Raw genomic sequence first — 12,756 nt, forward strand, 5'->3', positions numbered from 1 at the left:
ACGTTTACTACTCGGGATGTAACAATATCTTTGTATTATTGCTACACACTTCTGTATTCCTACATGTCCCCATGCGTAATGCGTGTACCAGATAAAATTTTGCATGTATTTGTACGGGATACACACGCACTAGTTTTCTGAGGCGGTGTTATTTCTGTGGTACAATATGTTGTTCTCCACTTTGTACCGCGAATTTTCGCTGTTAGCTTGCTCTAATATTAGTGATCGTTTCACTTTCGTCCAGGTATGATCTTCGTCTTGCAGCTGTCCTACATTCATGCACAGGTGCAAATATTCACGACGGTATGGTTGCGACGTCATTAATAAAACTCTATATTCTGACGCTCGCTCGATCGTTTCATCTAGCTGTGACATGCCTACTGGTAGACGTGACATTATCTTGCCCTTTTATGTACATAATTTTTAAATTGTATTCCTGTAGTACTAATGCCCAATGGGCTAGTCTGGCATGTAATAGTTTGCTGGTTAATTGGAAGCTTGAGGCTTGGTGATCACAGAACAATTTAATTGACTTGCCATAAACCTAATAATGAAATTTTTGCAGAGCCCATACAACACTGAGTGCTACCATTTCGGTCACCGAATACGCTCTTTCACATTGAGTAAGCACTCGGCTGGCAAAAGCTACAACTCTTATTTCTCTGTTCCCATTGGTTTCTTCTACTTGAAACAGACGTGCTCCTAAACCATAGGATGAAGAGTCGGTGGCTATACAAATATCGGAAAAAGGAGACTAGTCCGATAAATGATTTTAACTGTTTTTTGTTTGTGGGCTGCGGAAATTCTTTGGTCGCTTGTATCTTCTTGGTATCAGGCATTATTCCGGAAGGTGATATGATGTGTCCAAGGAATTTAAGCTGATCACTCCCAAATTTTCATTTTTCAAGATTTGCAGTTATTCCTGCTTCTGCGAGCTTATTTAACACTCTTTCCAGGATTTCTATATGTTCTTCCCATCTGCTTGTGGCCACTAGAAGGTCATCCACGTAAAGAGTAACTTTTTCTAGCAAGTCTGCGCCTAGCGCTTGGTCCAATGCCGTAATGAATACGCCTGCGCTTATGTTGAGTCCAAAAGGTAACACTTTGAATTGATAACTCCTTCCATTGAAAATGAAGGCGGTGCATTTTCTAGATTCCTTGGTTAGCGGGATTTGCCAGTAAATACTTCGCATATCTATCAAGGTGAGATATTTGACTCCATAGAATTTCTGTATTTGTTCTTCTAAATTCACCGGTCTCGTCCTAACGGGTACTATAATTTTATTAATGTTCGTGGCTTCTAGGACAAGTCTGATTTTTCCATCTGGCTTGGCTACAACTACCAGCGGACTGCTGTACGGCGAAAGGAATGGTTCTATTATACCCTATTGCAGCATTTTTTGTATTTCTTTGATAACTGCCTCCCTTTTCGTCCACGGTACTGAATATGATGCTTGGCAGAATATCGCATGGGGAAACACATCTATATTATACATGTACCCTTTGATGATTCCAGGATTTTCAGAGAAAACATCACTGTAGTTATTCAATAACTGTGCGAGCTGCTTTCGTTTGAATTCAGTTAGATAACATGATTCTTGTGCTTTATTGTTAAGGGTTTCGGTCCATCGAAGCGTTTCGTTGTGAGCTACGTCCGAATAAAATTCTCCCTGGCCCCTTAAATTGCTGCTTAATTGAAATATGGGCATCTCTTCGCTTTTTACTCGTACGCTCGGGTAATCTTTACAGGGTGTACTTACTGTTCGTGTTAAATCCAGTACAATCTGCTTATTTTAATTCAGTAGGGAGATCTTCCCGCTGCAGAAATCAATTTTTGCTTTCTTCTCGCTCAGGAAACTTCCCCCCAGGATGCAGGTTACTCTTAATCCTTTGACTACGAGAAATATACGTTTTACGTTATGTTCCCCTGGGCATAAATCTACCAGCACCTGATACTGAACGTTTTGTGCTTGTGCTCCCATGGTTCCAATGACACAGCAATTTTGTACAGGAAATGTCGGTAAGTTGCGGTTTTGGCTCAAGATTTTGAATAGATCATAACTCATAACATTAGCAGTGGCACCTGTATCTATATATATATATCTACTGGCAATTCATTAATTCTAGCTTTTATCATGGTTTGTACTTCAGTTATTTCTTTTTTGTTACATTGGTTTGATTCCATAAGTAAATCATGTTGTGTACTGTTTCCTTCTTGGTACCTCAGTAATAACATGTTATCTTGTGTACTGTTTCTAGGTGTGCCCCCTGTTTTTTCGCCGACCATCAATTGGGAGCTTATTGTGGCCGTTGTTCGTTTGACGGTCTTGAACTATGGTGGTTTCCGTCAGTGGGCATTTCTACTATCCTTACGCTGCTATTCGAGTCTGTCCATGTTTGTGGTATTGCATTAGTATTCTGCATAGAACTCCTATTGTCACACTGGTATTGGTTACTGTTAGGAGACGGTGGTGGTGGCATAGAAGTTTGCATCCATTGCACCGGGTAAGTGCGGTTGTTGGCACTACTGCTTTGTTGTGGCCATTGACCTTCATTTCGACGTTTGTTATTGTAACTATTATTACTGTTACTGTAGCCGGGATGTCCTCTATCTTCCCACCTACGTTTTTGATTGTAAGATGGTTGACCGTTTCCGTTCTTCCTATTTTGTTCTGCGTATTGATCTTCCTTTCCATTTCCGTGGCTTCCAAAATTGGAATTGTTGTTGCCATTTTTAAACTTGCGTGGTGAACCATTACTGTACTCCCGGTCTTTATTTATCCTATTTTCTTCCTGGGAGAGATCGATTTCGTCCAGCACAGATAAGTACCGTTCCAGGTCATTTATTAATTTGTCTCGTATATAACCGGGCAATCGTAATTTTAAGATTCTGATCTCATCACGGGCTGATATAGGGTCACTCCAATATCTAGTTTTGTTGATATATTTTTCAAAATATTGACGGAGTGTACCCCATTTGAGATTGTACATTTGCGGGCTGTATACCTCAGTCCTCAGGCGTTCTTGAACAGCCTTAGACCAGTATGTGCCTAGAAAAGATTTTTCAAATTGTGCCAGGCTATGGCAATTTTCTATGACTTCTTTTGCCCATAAGGCAGCGTCGCCTTGTTATGTCCGATTATGAACTGAATTTTTTGGCGTTCATTCCAGGCACTAGGTAATACATTTCGGAATCCTTTTATTAAGATTACCGGACGCACTGTCTTCTTTTCCGCGTTAAATACTTGGAATTGTCTGTGTTTTATTAAGCTTCCATCAATGTTATTGCTTGTGGAAGTAGAGGCTGCCCCCACGGGGTTATGAATAGGAATGCTTCCTGTAAATTGTGTGTTTTCTCTTTCTGATTCGCTTTTTTGTTGGTATGAACTGTACGTAATGTTCTCATTACCTTACACGTTCCTAACCGGCGTGCAACAGTTGTTGTTAAGCATTTGAAAAAGTACACGCTCGAGTCTAACAATCCTGTATGTCATTTCTTGCTGCGACAGCGGTACTGGCAATTTGTATCTCTCTTCAGGTTTTTCACCTGCGAGTGGTTGCGTGTCTACTGTGGGTTGTTTACGTACAGCTGCTCCGTTAGTTACTTTTTGCAGAGCAGACTGTATTTTGCTTTCAACACGTTCTGTGATCTGGCTTTCTTTTTCAGTGAGCCAGTCATGGAACTCTTTTTCTACTTTCTGGGCTTGATCATTTAAATGCGTTTCTATGGTTTCTTTTTGTGTCATTTTTAAATTGTCCATTGGGTTCGCAAGCTGTTTTACTTCGTCCCGGATGACTGTGTGTGCCGTATGAAGCGTTTGCACATCTTGTGCTATTTTGCTTAAAATGTTCGGCAATTTGGCTTGGGCTTTTTTTATTTCTGTCATTTCTGAATGTATCTTTTCGAACATTGTACCTATACTTTCTATTAAGACCTTTTCTCTTTCTTCGTTTTGTTCCCTTATCTGATTGACTAGCTGGTGATTCCTCTCTTCCCTCAATCTCTCTCTTTCTTCGTTTTGTTCCCTTATCTGATTGACTAGCTGGTGATTCCTCTCTTCCCTCAATCTCTCTCTTTCTTCGTTTTGTTCCCTTATCTGATTGACTAGCTGTTGATTCCTCTCTTCCCTCAATCTCTCTCTTTCTTCGTTTTGTTCCCTTATCTGATTGACTAGCTGTTCCTTCTTTTTCTCTAATTTCCGTAAAAATTCAGCAAATGGATCCGTTAGTGGTGAGCATACCGGTGTGGTAGTTGTTCTAATCATTGGAAAATTATCACTAGCCCTACTAGTAGTAACTATCGGTTTTACTGTTTTCGTCTGCTGGCTACTTCCTGGCATATCACCGGAAACTACATTGATTACATTTTCTCCGCCCCCCCCCCCCCCCCCGATCACTATTAATATTTAGTAAGTCAGTGTCACTATCCATATCGCTCAATAATAGCACATTATTTGTAACATTGGACACATTATCTGGTTTCAAATCTAACACACGTCCAACTTTTCCCATAATTACTTTCACTGGGCTAACAACAAAAATTGTTCCAAACTACAAAAACCGACTAAGTTCACAAGTCAAACTGCTTATTGTTTCCAAAATCACACAATATTAATATCTGCACCACTGTACACCATGTACCATCTATGATACTATACTTTGATGATACGGGCCTATATAGCAAGCTTTTATGCATAGGGGTCCTTACCTTGATTTCTTTTTTCTTTTCTTTTCTTTTTGCTATCTCGTCCTCTCAGGGTCCATGCAGTTCTTCTCCGCTTTCCTCGTTCAAGTTTATACATGAAATGGAATTTGCTAGACATTAGAATACATACAATACATGTTAACAATTACATACTTACACACCCTAAAAAAAAATATTTTATCTCTTCGGGCCCCACGTAACAGGGCGCTAATTATTACATCTCTTAAAAAATAATGTAACTATTTATTTTGAGGAAACACTCTCCTAATAAATTTGTTTGTCTTAGATTTATCGTGATCTGCTACTGATTTTTAGTGGAGTTAGTTTTTCTTCTAGCTTTCAAAAAAATACAAAAGAGATATAATAAGCAAAATAATGAATTTCGTAGGTTGCCAATAACGTATTATATCTGGTTTTTTCGAGCGCCAGGCTCCCTTCAAATTACTGTAAATGCAATAGCGTAGTATTACTAAGGTCCAGTTCACTATCACAGAAAATAGACAAGTTTTAATAAAATTATTTCACTGGATTACTTCAATTAATCTCACTGAATATTTTTACATAATTTCTTCCGCTCGCGCCATCAGACATTGTGCTGTGAAAAAATAGTTTTAAATGTACCGCGTAATGGCGGCTGATTGTTAACAATCAGAGATCACTGTTACTCGCTCAGTAGCAGCTGGAAACATGCTAAATAATTTTCATTAAATATTCTTTTCATAAGATAAATGTGGCGTAGGTTCTTGAAATAACACACGGAGATCACTTTATACTAATATATTCTTACTAGGACACAGTTTACACCATTAAATATTTGCAATTACGTTACGACAGAAGCAAATGCTAGCGCAGCACAATGGCTTGCGTACCTTATTCCAGCTAACACCAGAACGAAGAGAACAAAACAGACTAGACAGAAGAATGAACATTGCATTGTGGTTTATACTCTTACAGAGATGATACTACTACTTTTTAGTTACTCACACATTATGATCTCATACACTAAAAATACTGTCTTTTCTGCATCTGTCGATCTACATTGTATATTTTTACAGTTAGTGTTATTACCTTTCGCAGATAAATCGATGTTTGCAGTTCATTTTCGGTCACATACAGTCATTTTTATTTATGTTTCACCTCGATAAGGGTGAATATTGCAAAAGGGACACTACACCACCTAAGGGTGGAATGAATATTGCTCTTTCAGACACCCAACTCTGAAGTAGAGTAAGTATCGCTTCCCCACGGTTCAGTACCCCTAATAAATCCTTAAAATTAGCATCAAAACAGCAATTTCAGTAATGTAGGTCATAATTTACGCATGGACAATTTTAACTCAATGTTCATGACCTCAAAGTACTATTAATTTACAAAGAGCTAATGCGAACACTTGTAAGCTGTGCTGTCTGGCCAGACGTGTTCCATGAGGCCTCCCCTCATGCTCATAGATGTACACAGGTCTCAAATAATGCTGTCAACATTCCTCGACATCTAAGTAGACAGAATTAACTTTAAATCTCATTTATTGCCGGGAAGTCCGCAACCGCGAATCTCAAACAGGACAAAAATATTAACGTTCGAGGGCAGTCTGAGCGTTATTGATTCCATAGAGTGCCTAAATGAAAACTCACGATGGTAGGGACGAAGAACCAGCTCTCCTGCCATACTCTGTGGTGTCAGAAATATATTTTATTCGGCAGATTTCATACATTCACTGTAGACGTCTTTCTAATGGCGTGAGCTCTTACAGCTGAGCACACATCTCACTCAGTAAATATGTAGACTTCAGGGTGGCACAGTGTTGATGCAGAGGGGTCATGCCGACTAGAATATCGACGCTGACAGGCTAGCAATGACAACAGGCTCATAGGTGGGCCGGCTAGGCCGTTAGGAATGAATGCCGCGACTATTTAGCAGTTCACAATAGGACAGTTGCGAGATACATTGAGCTGTGGACCGCAAACCTAAGATCCCTTAGTAATTTCTAGTAGTAGGTTGATGGCAGCCAAGCGAAAAGCCTGTTTTGCTGGGGCTGCCAGTATTTGTATGCGCTCGGCCAGTTTCTGTACAGCGAGGCAGCGCTCCTAACCATCTAGATGGACCTAGATTGTGTAGAATGAGATAATCAGCCACGGCACCGGGCTGGTGCCCTTGTCATGTCACCTCAGTACTTTCCCAGTGCTCACATTTTGTTTTACAGGCGGCATCCAGGCCTGCCAACCATAGGTTGTGCAGCCTACTAGAGAAGATGTTGGCACAGTTCTCCTGTGCCCTTTAGAAGAATCAGTCCACCGGATCACAAAGTGCTGTTAAATCACAAAATTACACTAACAGTACACATTACGTTTTACATTTTTTCCTTCGTTACTTTGTGTATGGTTTTCATTCCAACGGTCCTTCTATTAACTCAGTGCAAATCACAGTGTATACTTACTGGAATACTTACGACTATTTACATATCAAGAGTGATCCACTCGCCTGGAATCTGGTGCACAGAGAATTCAGCCTGACGCTTTGGAGCGCATGGTTACCTCATGCTGCCCAGTCTTGGCAACACCGACTCAAAGGAAGGCCTCGGCGCTTGTTCGTGACGTCACGTCAGCTAGGCACGGCCAACGCCAGGTCTGTTGCCGGCAGAAACGCCTGGGCGCGTTTATCAATATAAATCTCTTATTTTTGGACTAAATGTTTGGTATTCTTTTGGATTCTGCAGTTTTATTTAGATGAAAGATTTTCTTACTATCGTAAAGCTACAAATGAAGATCATAGTTCTGTATTACTGAATCCTGTCGAAACAAACGTAGATCAATATGAGAAGATGATTTGCCCCATTGCAAGCTTCGGAAATCTTACATTCAAGTAGCTATATTTACTTGATCCATTTTGTTATCGAAACTTACCCCAACCTCCTTACAATGAACTCGTTTCTTTTATCTATTTATTTATTATCGTTTGACATCGTCACTGGAAATGTGAACTAATTTACATGTGTAAATGTCCAACTGTTGCCAGTCATTAGATTACAGTCGTTTTCAACGAAAGGAATTCTAAACACGAAACAAAATAGCTTCATACATCGAAAATACTGCTGAGCTTAAACTTTTTTAAACATGCACATTAGAAAAGATAATCATTCCCCTCTTGCAACTGAAAGGAGAAACTTTACAAGATAAAAAATTTTATTTGATAAAACAAGTATCTCTTTTGCCTCTTCTTCTGTCCTCCACCCCCTCCCCCAACGTGTGGAATCGCAAGATATTTCATTAACATTCAGTGCTCCTCACCCCATAGTCAACCAAGATACCTAATAAAGAGCACCAATATGTTCACAGTTTCTTGTAAAAGCAACCCAGTACAAACGTCACTTCCTCAGATTTATAAATAAGGTAAAGAAGCACGAATTCTGTTGATGCTGGACCATGAAGTTGTTTTTGTATGTCAATCCTTAAAACAGGTGGAAAATTAAGTTCCGGAGTACACTATTTGTTAAGAAGTGTAGTGAATTGCACAATTAATTGACTGCAGAAATCTCTCAGAACAATGTGTGTTGGTCAACTACCGCCAATAGTTTCACATTATCCTGTGTCAGAGAAGGAGGCACCACCATTATGAGTATGCTTGCAACAGACCTGGCGTTCGCCTTGCCTAGCTGACGTGACGTCACGAACAAGCGCCGAGGCCTTCCTTTGAGTCGGTGTTGGTATTGGTCCATCTGAATGCTTAGAATATCGCTTCCTCGAAGACAGAAATAGACTGCGCAAGCGAGGATCAGAGTAAAGACGGTATACAACGCTGAAGTTCTTGTCTCCACGACTTTAAGTCGGTTTGCACTGAAATACTGTTCTACATGTTCTAACACTTTCTCCACGCCAATACAACCCTTCTGTGCAGCTACAAACTAATCCAGAGAAGTAATTTGGCATCTATCGTATCGTTCAGGAAGATCCAGTTCCAATTTAGTAATATTTCCGAAGGACTGTTGGCAAGTACAGCAGTCGAATCGTCAGTTTCAGAACTCTGCCACTTATTATCAGTACACTGCCACAACGGAGCTACCCTGCGGCTCGAAATGTTCAGCACATTTGGATAGCCTTTGCCCATAATCTGTGATAACTACCACTGGATCATGTACCAGGTGCACCGAAAGTAGACCCACCTTCTGCAAATGATGTGGCGCGCAATGATATCGCGGAAGTATCCATCCTCTCCGGTTCTCTTAAAAGCAGTTGTATTTCCTGTGTCAGTGGCCATCATCCTGGGTGGGCACTGCTTAAAAGTCACTGAACATGCCAATATTCAAGCCAGAGATGGTAAGAAATGATATGCCTTTCTTAAACCCGACACAATTAACTGCAACGAGTTTCCCCTTCATTTCATTCAAGCCTCCAACAATTACATAAAAAACCAGTTTGTCCTCCATTTATCACCTATATGTTTTAAAAGCAACCACAGAAGCATTAAATTTTCCAGAAATATTTCCAAGTTCCCTAACACAATTAATCATAGGTGGCACACAATAGCTCTAACAGAAACTTCATAAATACACTCCTGGAAATGGAAAAAAGAACACATTGACACCGGTGTGTCAGACCCACCATACTTGCTCCGGACACTGCGAGAGGGCTGTACAAGCAATGATCACACGCACGGCACAGCGGACACACCAGGAACCGCGGTGTTGGCCGTCGAATGGCGCTAGCTGCGCAGCATTTCTGCACCGCCGCCGTCAGTGTCAGCCAGTTTGCCGTGGCATACGGAGCTCCATCGCAGTCTTTAACACTGGTAGCATGCCGCGACAGCGTGGACGTGAACCGTATGTGCAGTTGACGGACTTTGAGCGAGGGCGTATAGTGGGCATGCGGGAGGCCGGGTGGACGTACCGCCGAATTGCTCAACACGTGGGGCGTGAGGTCTCCACAGTACATCGACGTTGTCGCCAATGGTCGGCGGAAGGTGCACGTGCCCGTCGACCTGGGACCGGACCGCAGCGACGCACGGATGCACGCCAAGACCGTAGGATCCTACGCAGTGCCGTAGGGGACCGCACCGCCACTTCCCAGCAAATTAGGGACACTGTTGCTCCTGGGGTATCGACGAGGACCATTCGCAACCGTCTCCATGAAGCTGGGCTACGGTCCCGCACACCGTTAGGCCGTCTTCCGCTCACGCCCCAACATCGTGCAGCCCGCCTCCAGTGGTGTCGCGACAGGCGTGAATGGAGGGACGAATGGAGACGTGTCGTCTTCAGCGATGAGAGTCGCTTCTGCCTTGGTGCCAATGATGGTCGTATGCGTGTTTGGCGCCGTGCAGGTGAGCGCCACAATCAGGACTGCATACGACCGAGGCACACAGGGCCAACACCCGGCATCATGGTGTGGGGAGCGATCTCCTACACTGGCCGTACACCACTGGTGATCGTCGAGGGGACACTGAATAGTGCACGATACATCCAAACCGTCATCGAACCCATCGTTCTACCATTCCTAGACCGGCAAGGGAACTTGCTGTTCCAACAGGACAATGCACGTCCGCATGTATCCCGTGCCACCCAACGTGCTCTAGAAGGTGTAAGTCAACTACCCTGGCCAGCAAGATCTCCGGATCTGTCCCCCATTGAGCATGTTTGGGACTGGATGAAGCGTCTTCTCACGCGGTCTGCACGTCCAGCACGAACGCTGGTCCAACTGAGGCGCCAGGTGGAAATGGCATGGCAAGCCGTTGCACAGGACTACATCCAGCATCTCTACGATCGTCTCCATGGGAGAATAGCAGCCTGCATTGCTGCGAAAGGTGGATATACACTTTACTAGTGCCGACATTGTGCATGCTCTGTTGCCTGTGTCTATGTGCCTGTGGTTCTGTCAGTGTGATCATGTGATGTATCTGACCCCACGAATGTGTCAATAAAGTTTCCGCTTCCTGGGACAATGAATTCACGGTGTTCTTATTTCAATTTCCAGGAGTGTATTAATGTGACCCCATAAATTTACAATAGCAATCTGCAGTGTCTTATACACGTAAACACTGGAATTTCTTACGTCCTCTCAGAAACCTCGAAACTGCAGACTACTGTGTAATTCACTGTCCCGTTTGCAGCGCACATCTAACATTCAACAATACCTGTAACTAGCCGGCCGGAGTGGCCGTGCGGTTATAGGCGCTACAGTCTGGAACCGCGTGACAGCTACGGTCGCAGGTTCGAATCCTGCCTCGGGCATGAATGTGTGTGATGTCTTTAGGTTAGTTAGGTTTAAGTAGTTCTAAGTTCTGGGGGACTGATGACCACAGTAGTTAAGTCCCATAGTACTCTGATCGATTTGAAACATTTTGAATACCTGTAACTACATTCGGCACATACTATGTACAACCAAAAACATGAACGAATTCCATTTCATCATATTACATTCCTGGAAATACACCAACAAGCCACTAAAGTATTAAATGAAAATGAAAAAGCTACTTCATTAATCCACAAACATTAATCCCTTCAAAGTAATTGTAAACCAACGCAAAAATTTACCCACACTTTATCATCAGCAAACAAATATTCAAACAAAACAAAACAACGAACACCTTCACCATTTGTTTATCACACTGTTCGCATATTCATACTGATTTGGTACATGACACAGCAAAACACGTAAAGAAACGCACAATCCTTAATACACTATCACTTCTATGCCCTTGATTTGAAATTACTACCATCCCCACACATCGCGAATAATGTTCTGATGTCGTCAAAACATAGTTAACTGCCACTGAAGCCTACCCAAAAGGTCCTAAAGTGTCCATTCCAAAGGTTTCAATGGGTACACTGGCTTCTGGTAAACTTTGCAGTGGAATACCCTGACGGCTCAACTCGACCTACTGTGAGTGTGGTACACTTTTTCTAACGTACTGTTCCATATCTTGTCTACACGTATACCACAAAAAATTTTCAGTTACATACCGCTCCAGGGTTTTGCGGCAACCATAATGCGGTGTGGGGGAGTAGCCATGTATGTGAAAAACGGTATCCCATTTGAGTCAATTGATGTTTCAAAGTACTGCACTGAAAAGGTGTTTGAATGTTGTGCAGGTGTGGTTAAATTTAGTGGAGCTAAACTTCTTACTGTTGTTATTTATAGATCCCCAGACTCCGATTTCACAACATTTTTGCTAAAGCTAGAGGAGGTTCTTGGTTCACTTTATAGGAAATACAAAAAGTTCGTTATATGTGGTGACTTCAATATTAATTGTATAAGTGATTGTGCAAGGAAAAGGATGCTGGTAGACCTCCTTAATTCATATAATCTTATGCAAACCGTATTCTTTCCAACGAGAGTGCAAGGGAACAGTAGAACAACCATAGACAATATTTTTGTTCATTCGTCATTATTAGAAGGGCATTCTGTTAGCAAAAAGGTGAATGGCCTTTCAGATCATGATGCACAAATTTTAAGTCTAAAAGATTTTTGTGCTGCAACACATGTTAAATATAGTTACCAACTTTTTAGGAAAGCTGATCCAGTTGCTGTACAGACTTCTATAAACCTTATCAAGGAACAAGAGTGGCAAGATGTTTATAGTGCTGATACAGTAGACGGTAAATATAATGCTTTCCTCAAGACTTTTCTCGTGCTCTTTGAAAGTTGCTTTCCGTTAGAACGTTCAAAACAGGGTACTAGCACAAACAGGCAGCCTGGGTGGCTGACTAAAGGGATAAGAATATCTTGTAGAACAAAGTGGCAATTATATCAAAATGTTAGAAACAGTCAAAATATAAATGCAGCAGCGCATTACAAACAGTATTGTAAGGTGCTTAAAAAAGTTATTAGGAAGGCAAAAAGTATGTGGTATGCAGATAGAATAGCTAAGTCTCAGGATAAAATTAAAACCATATGGTCAGTCGTAAAGGAAGAGGCTGGTCTGCAGAGACAGGTCGAGAATATAGAATCAGTGCGTAGTGGGGATGTGCGTGTTACTGATAAGTCGCATATATGTACAGTACTTAATAATCACTTTCTGAATATAGCAGGTGAACTAAATAGAAACCTAGTCCCAACAGGGAA

This window comes from Schistocerca serialis, chromosome 6 (assembly GCF_023864345.2).
Source record: "Schistocerca serialis cubense isolate TAMUIC-IGC-003099 chromosome 6, iqSchSeri2.2, whole genome shotgun sequence".
Taxonomy (NCBI): Eukaryota; Metazoa; Arthropoda; class Insecta; order Orthoptera; family Acrididae; genus Schistocerca; species Schistocerca serialis.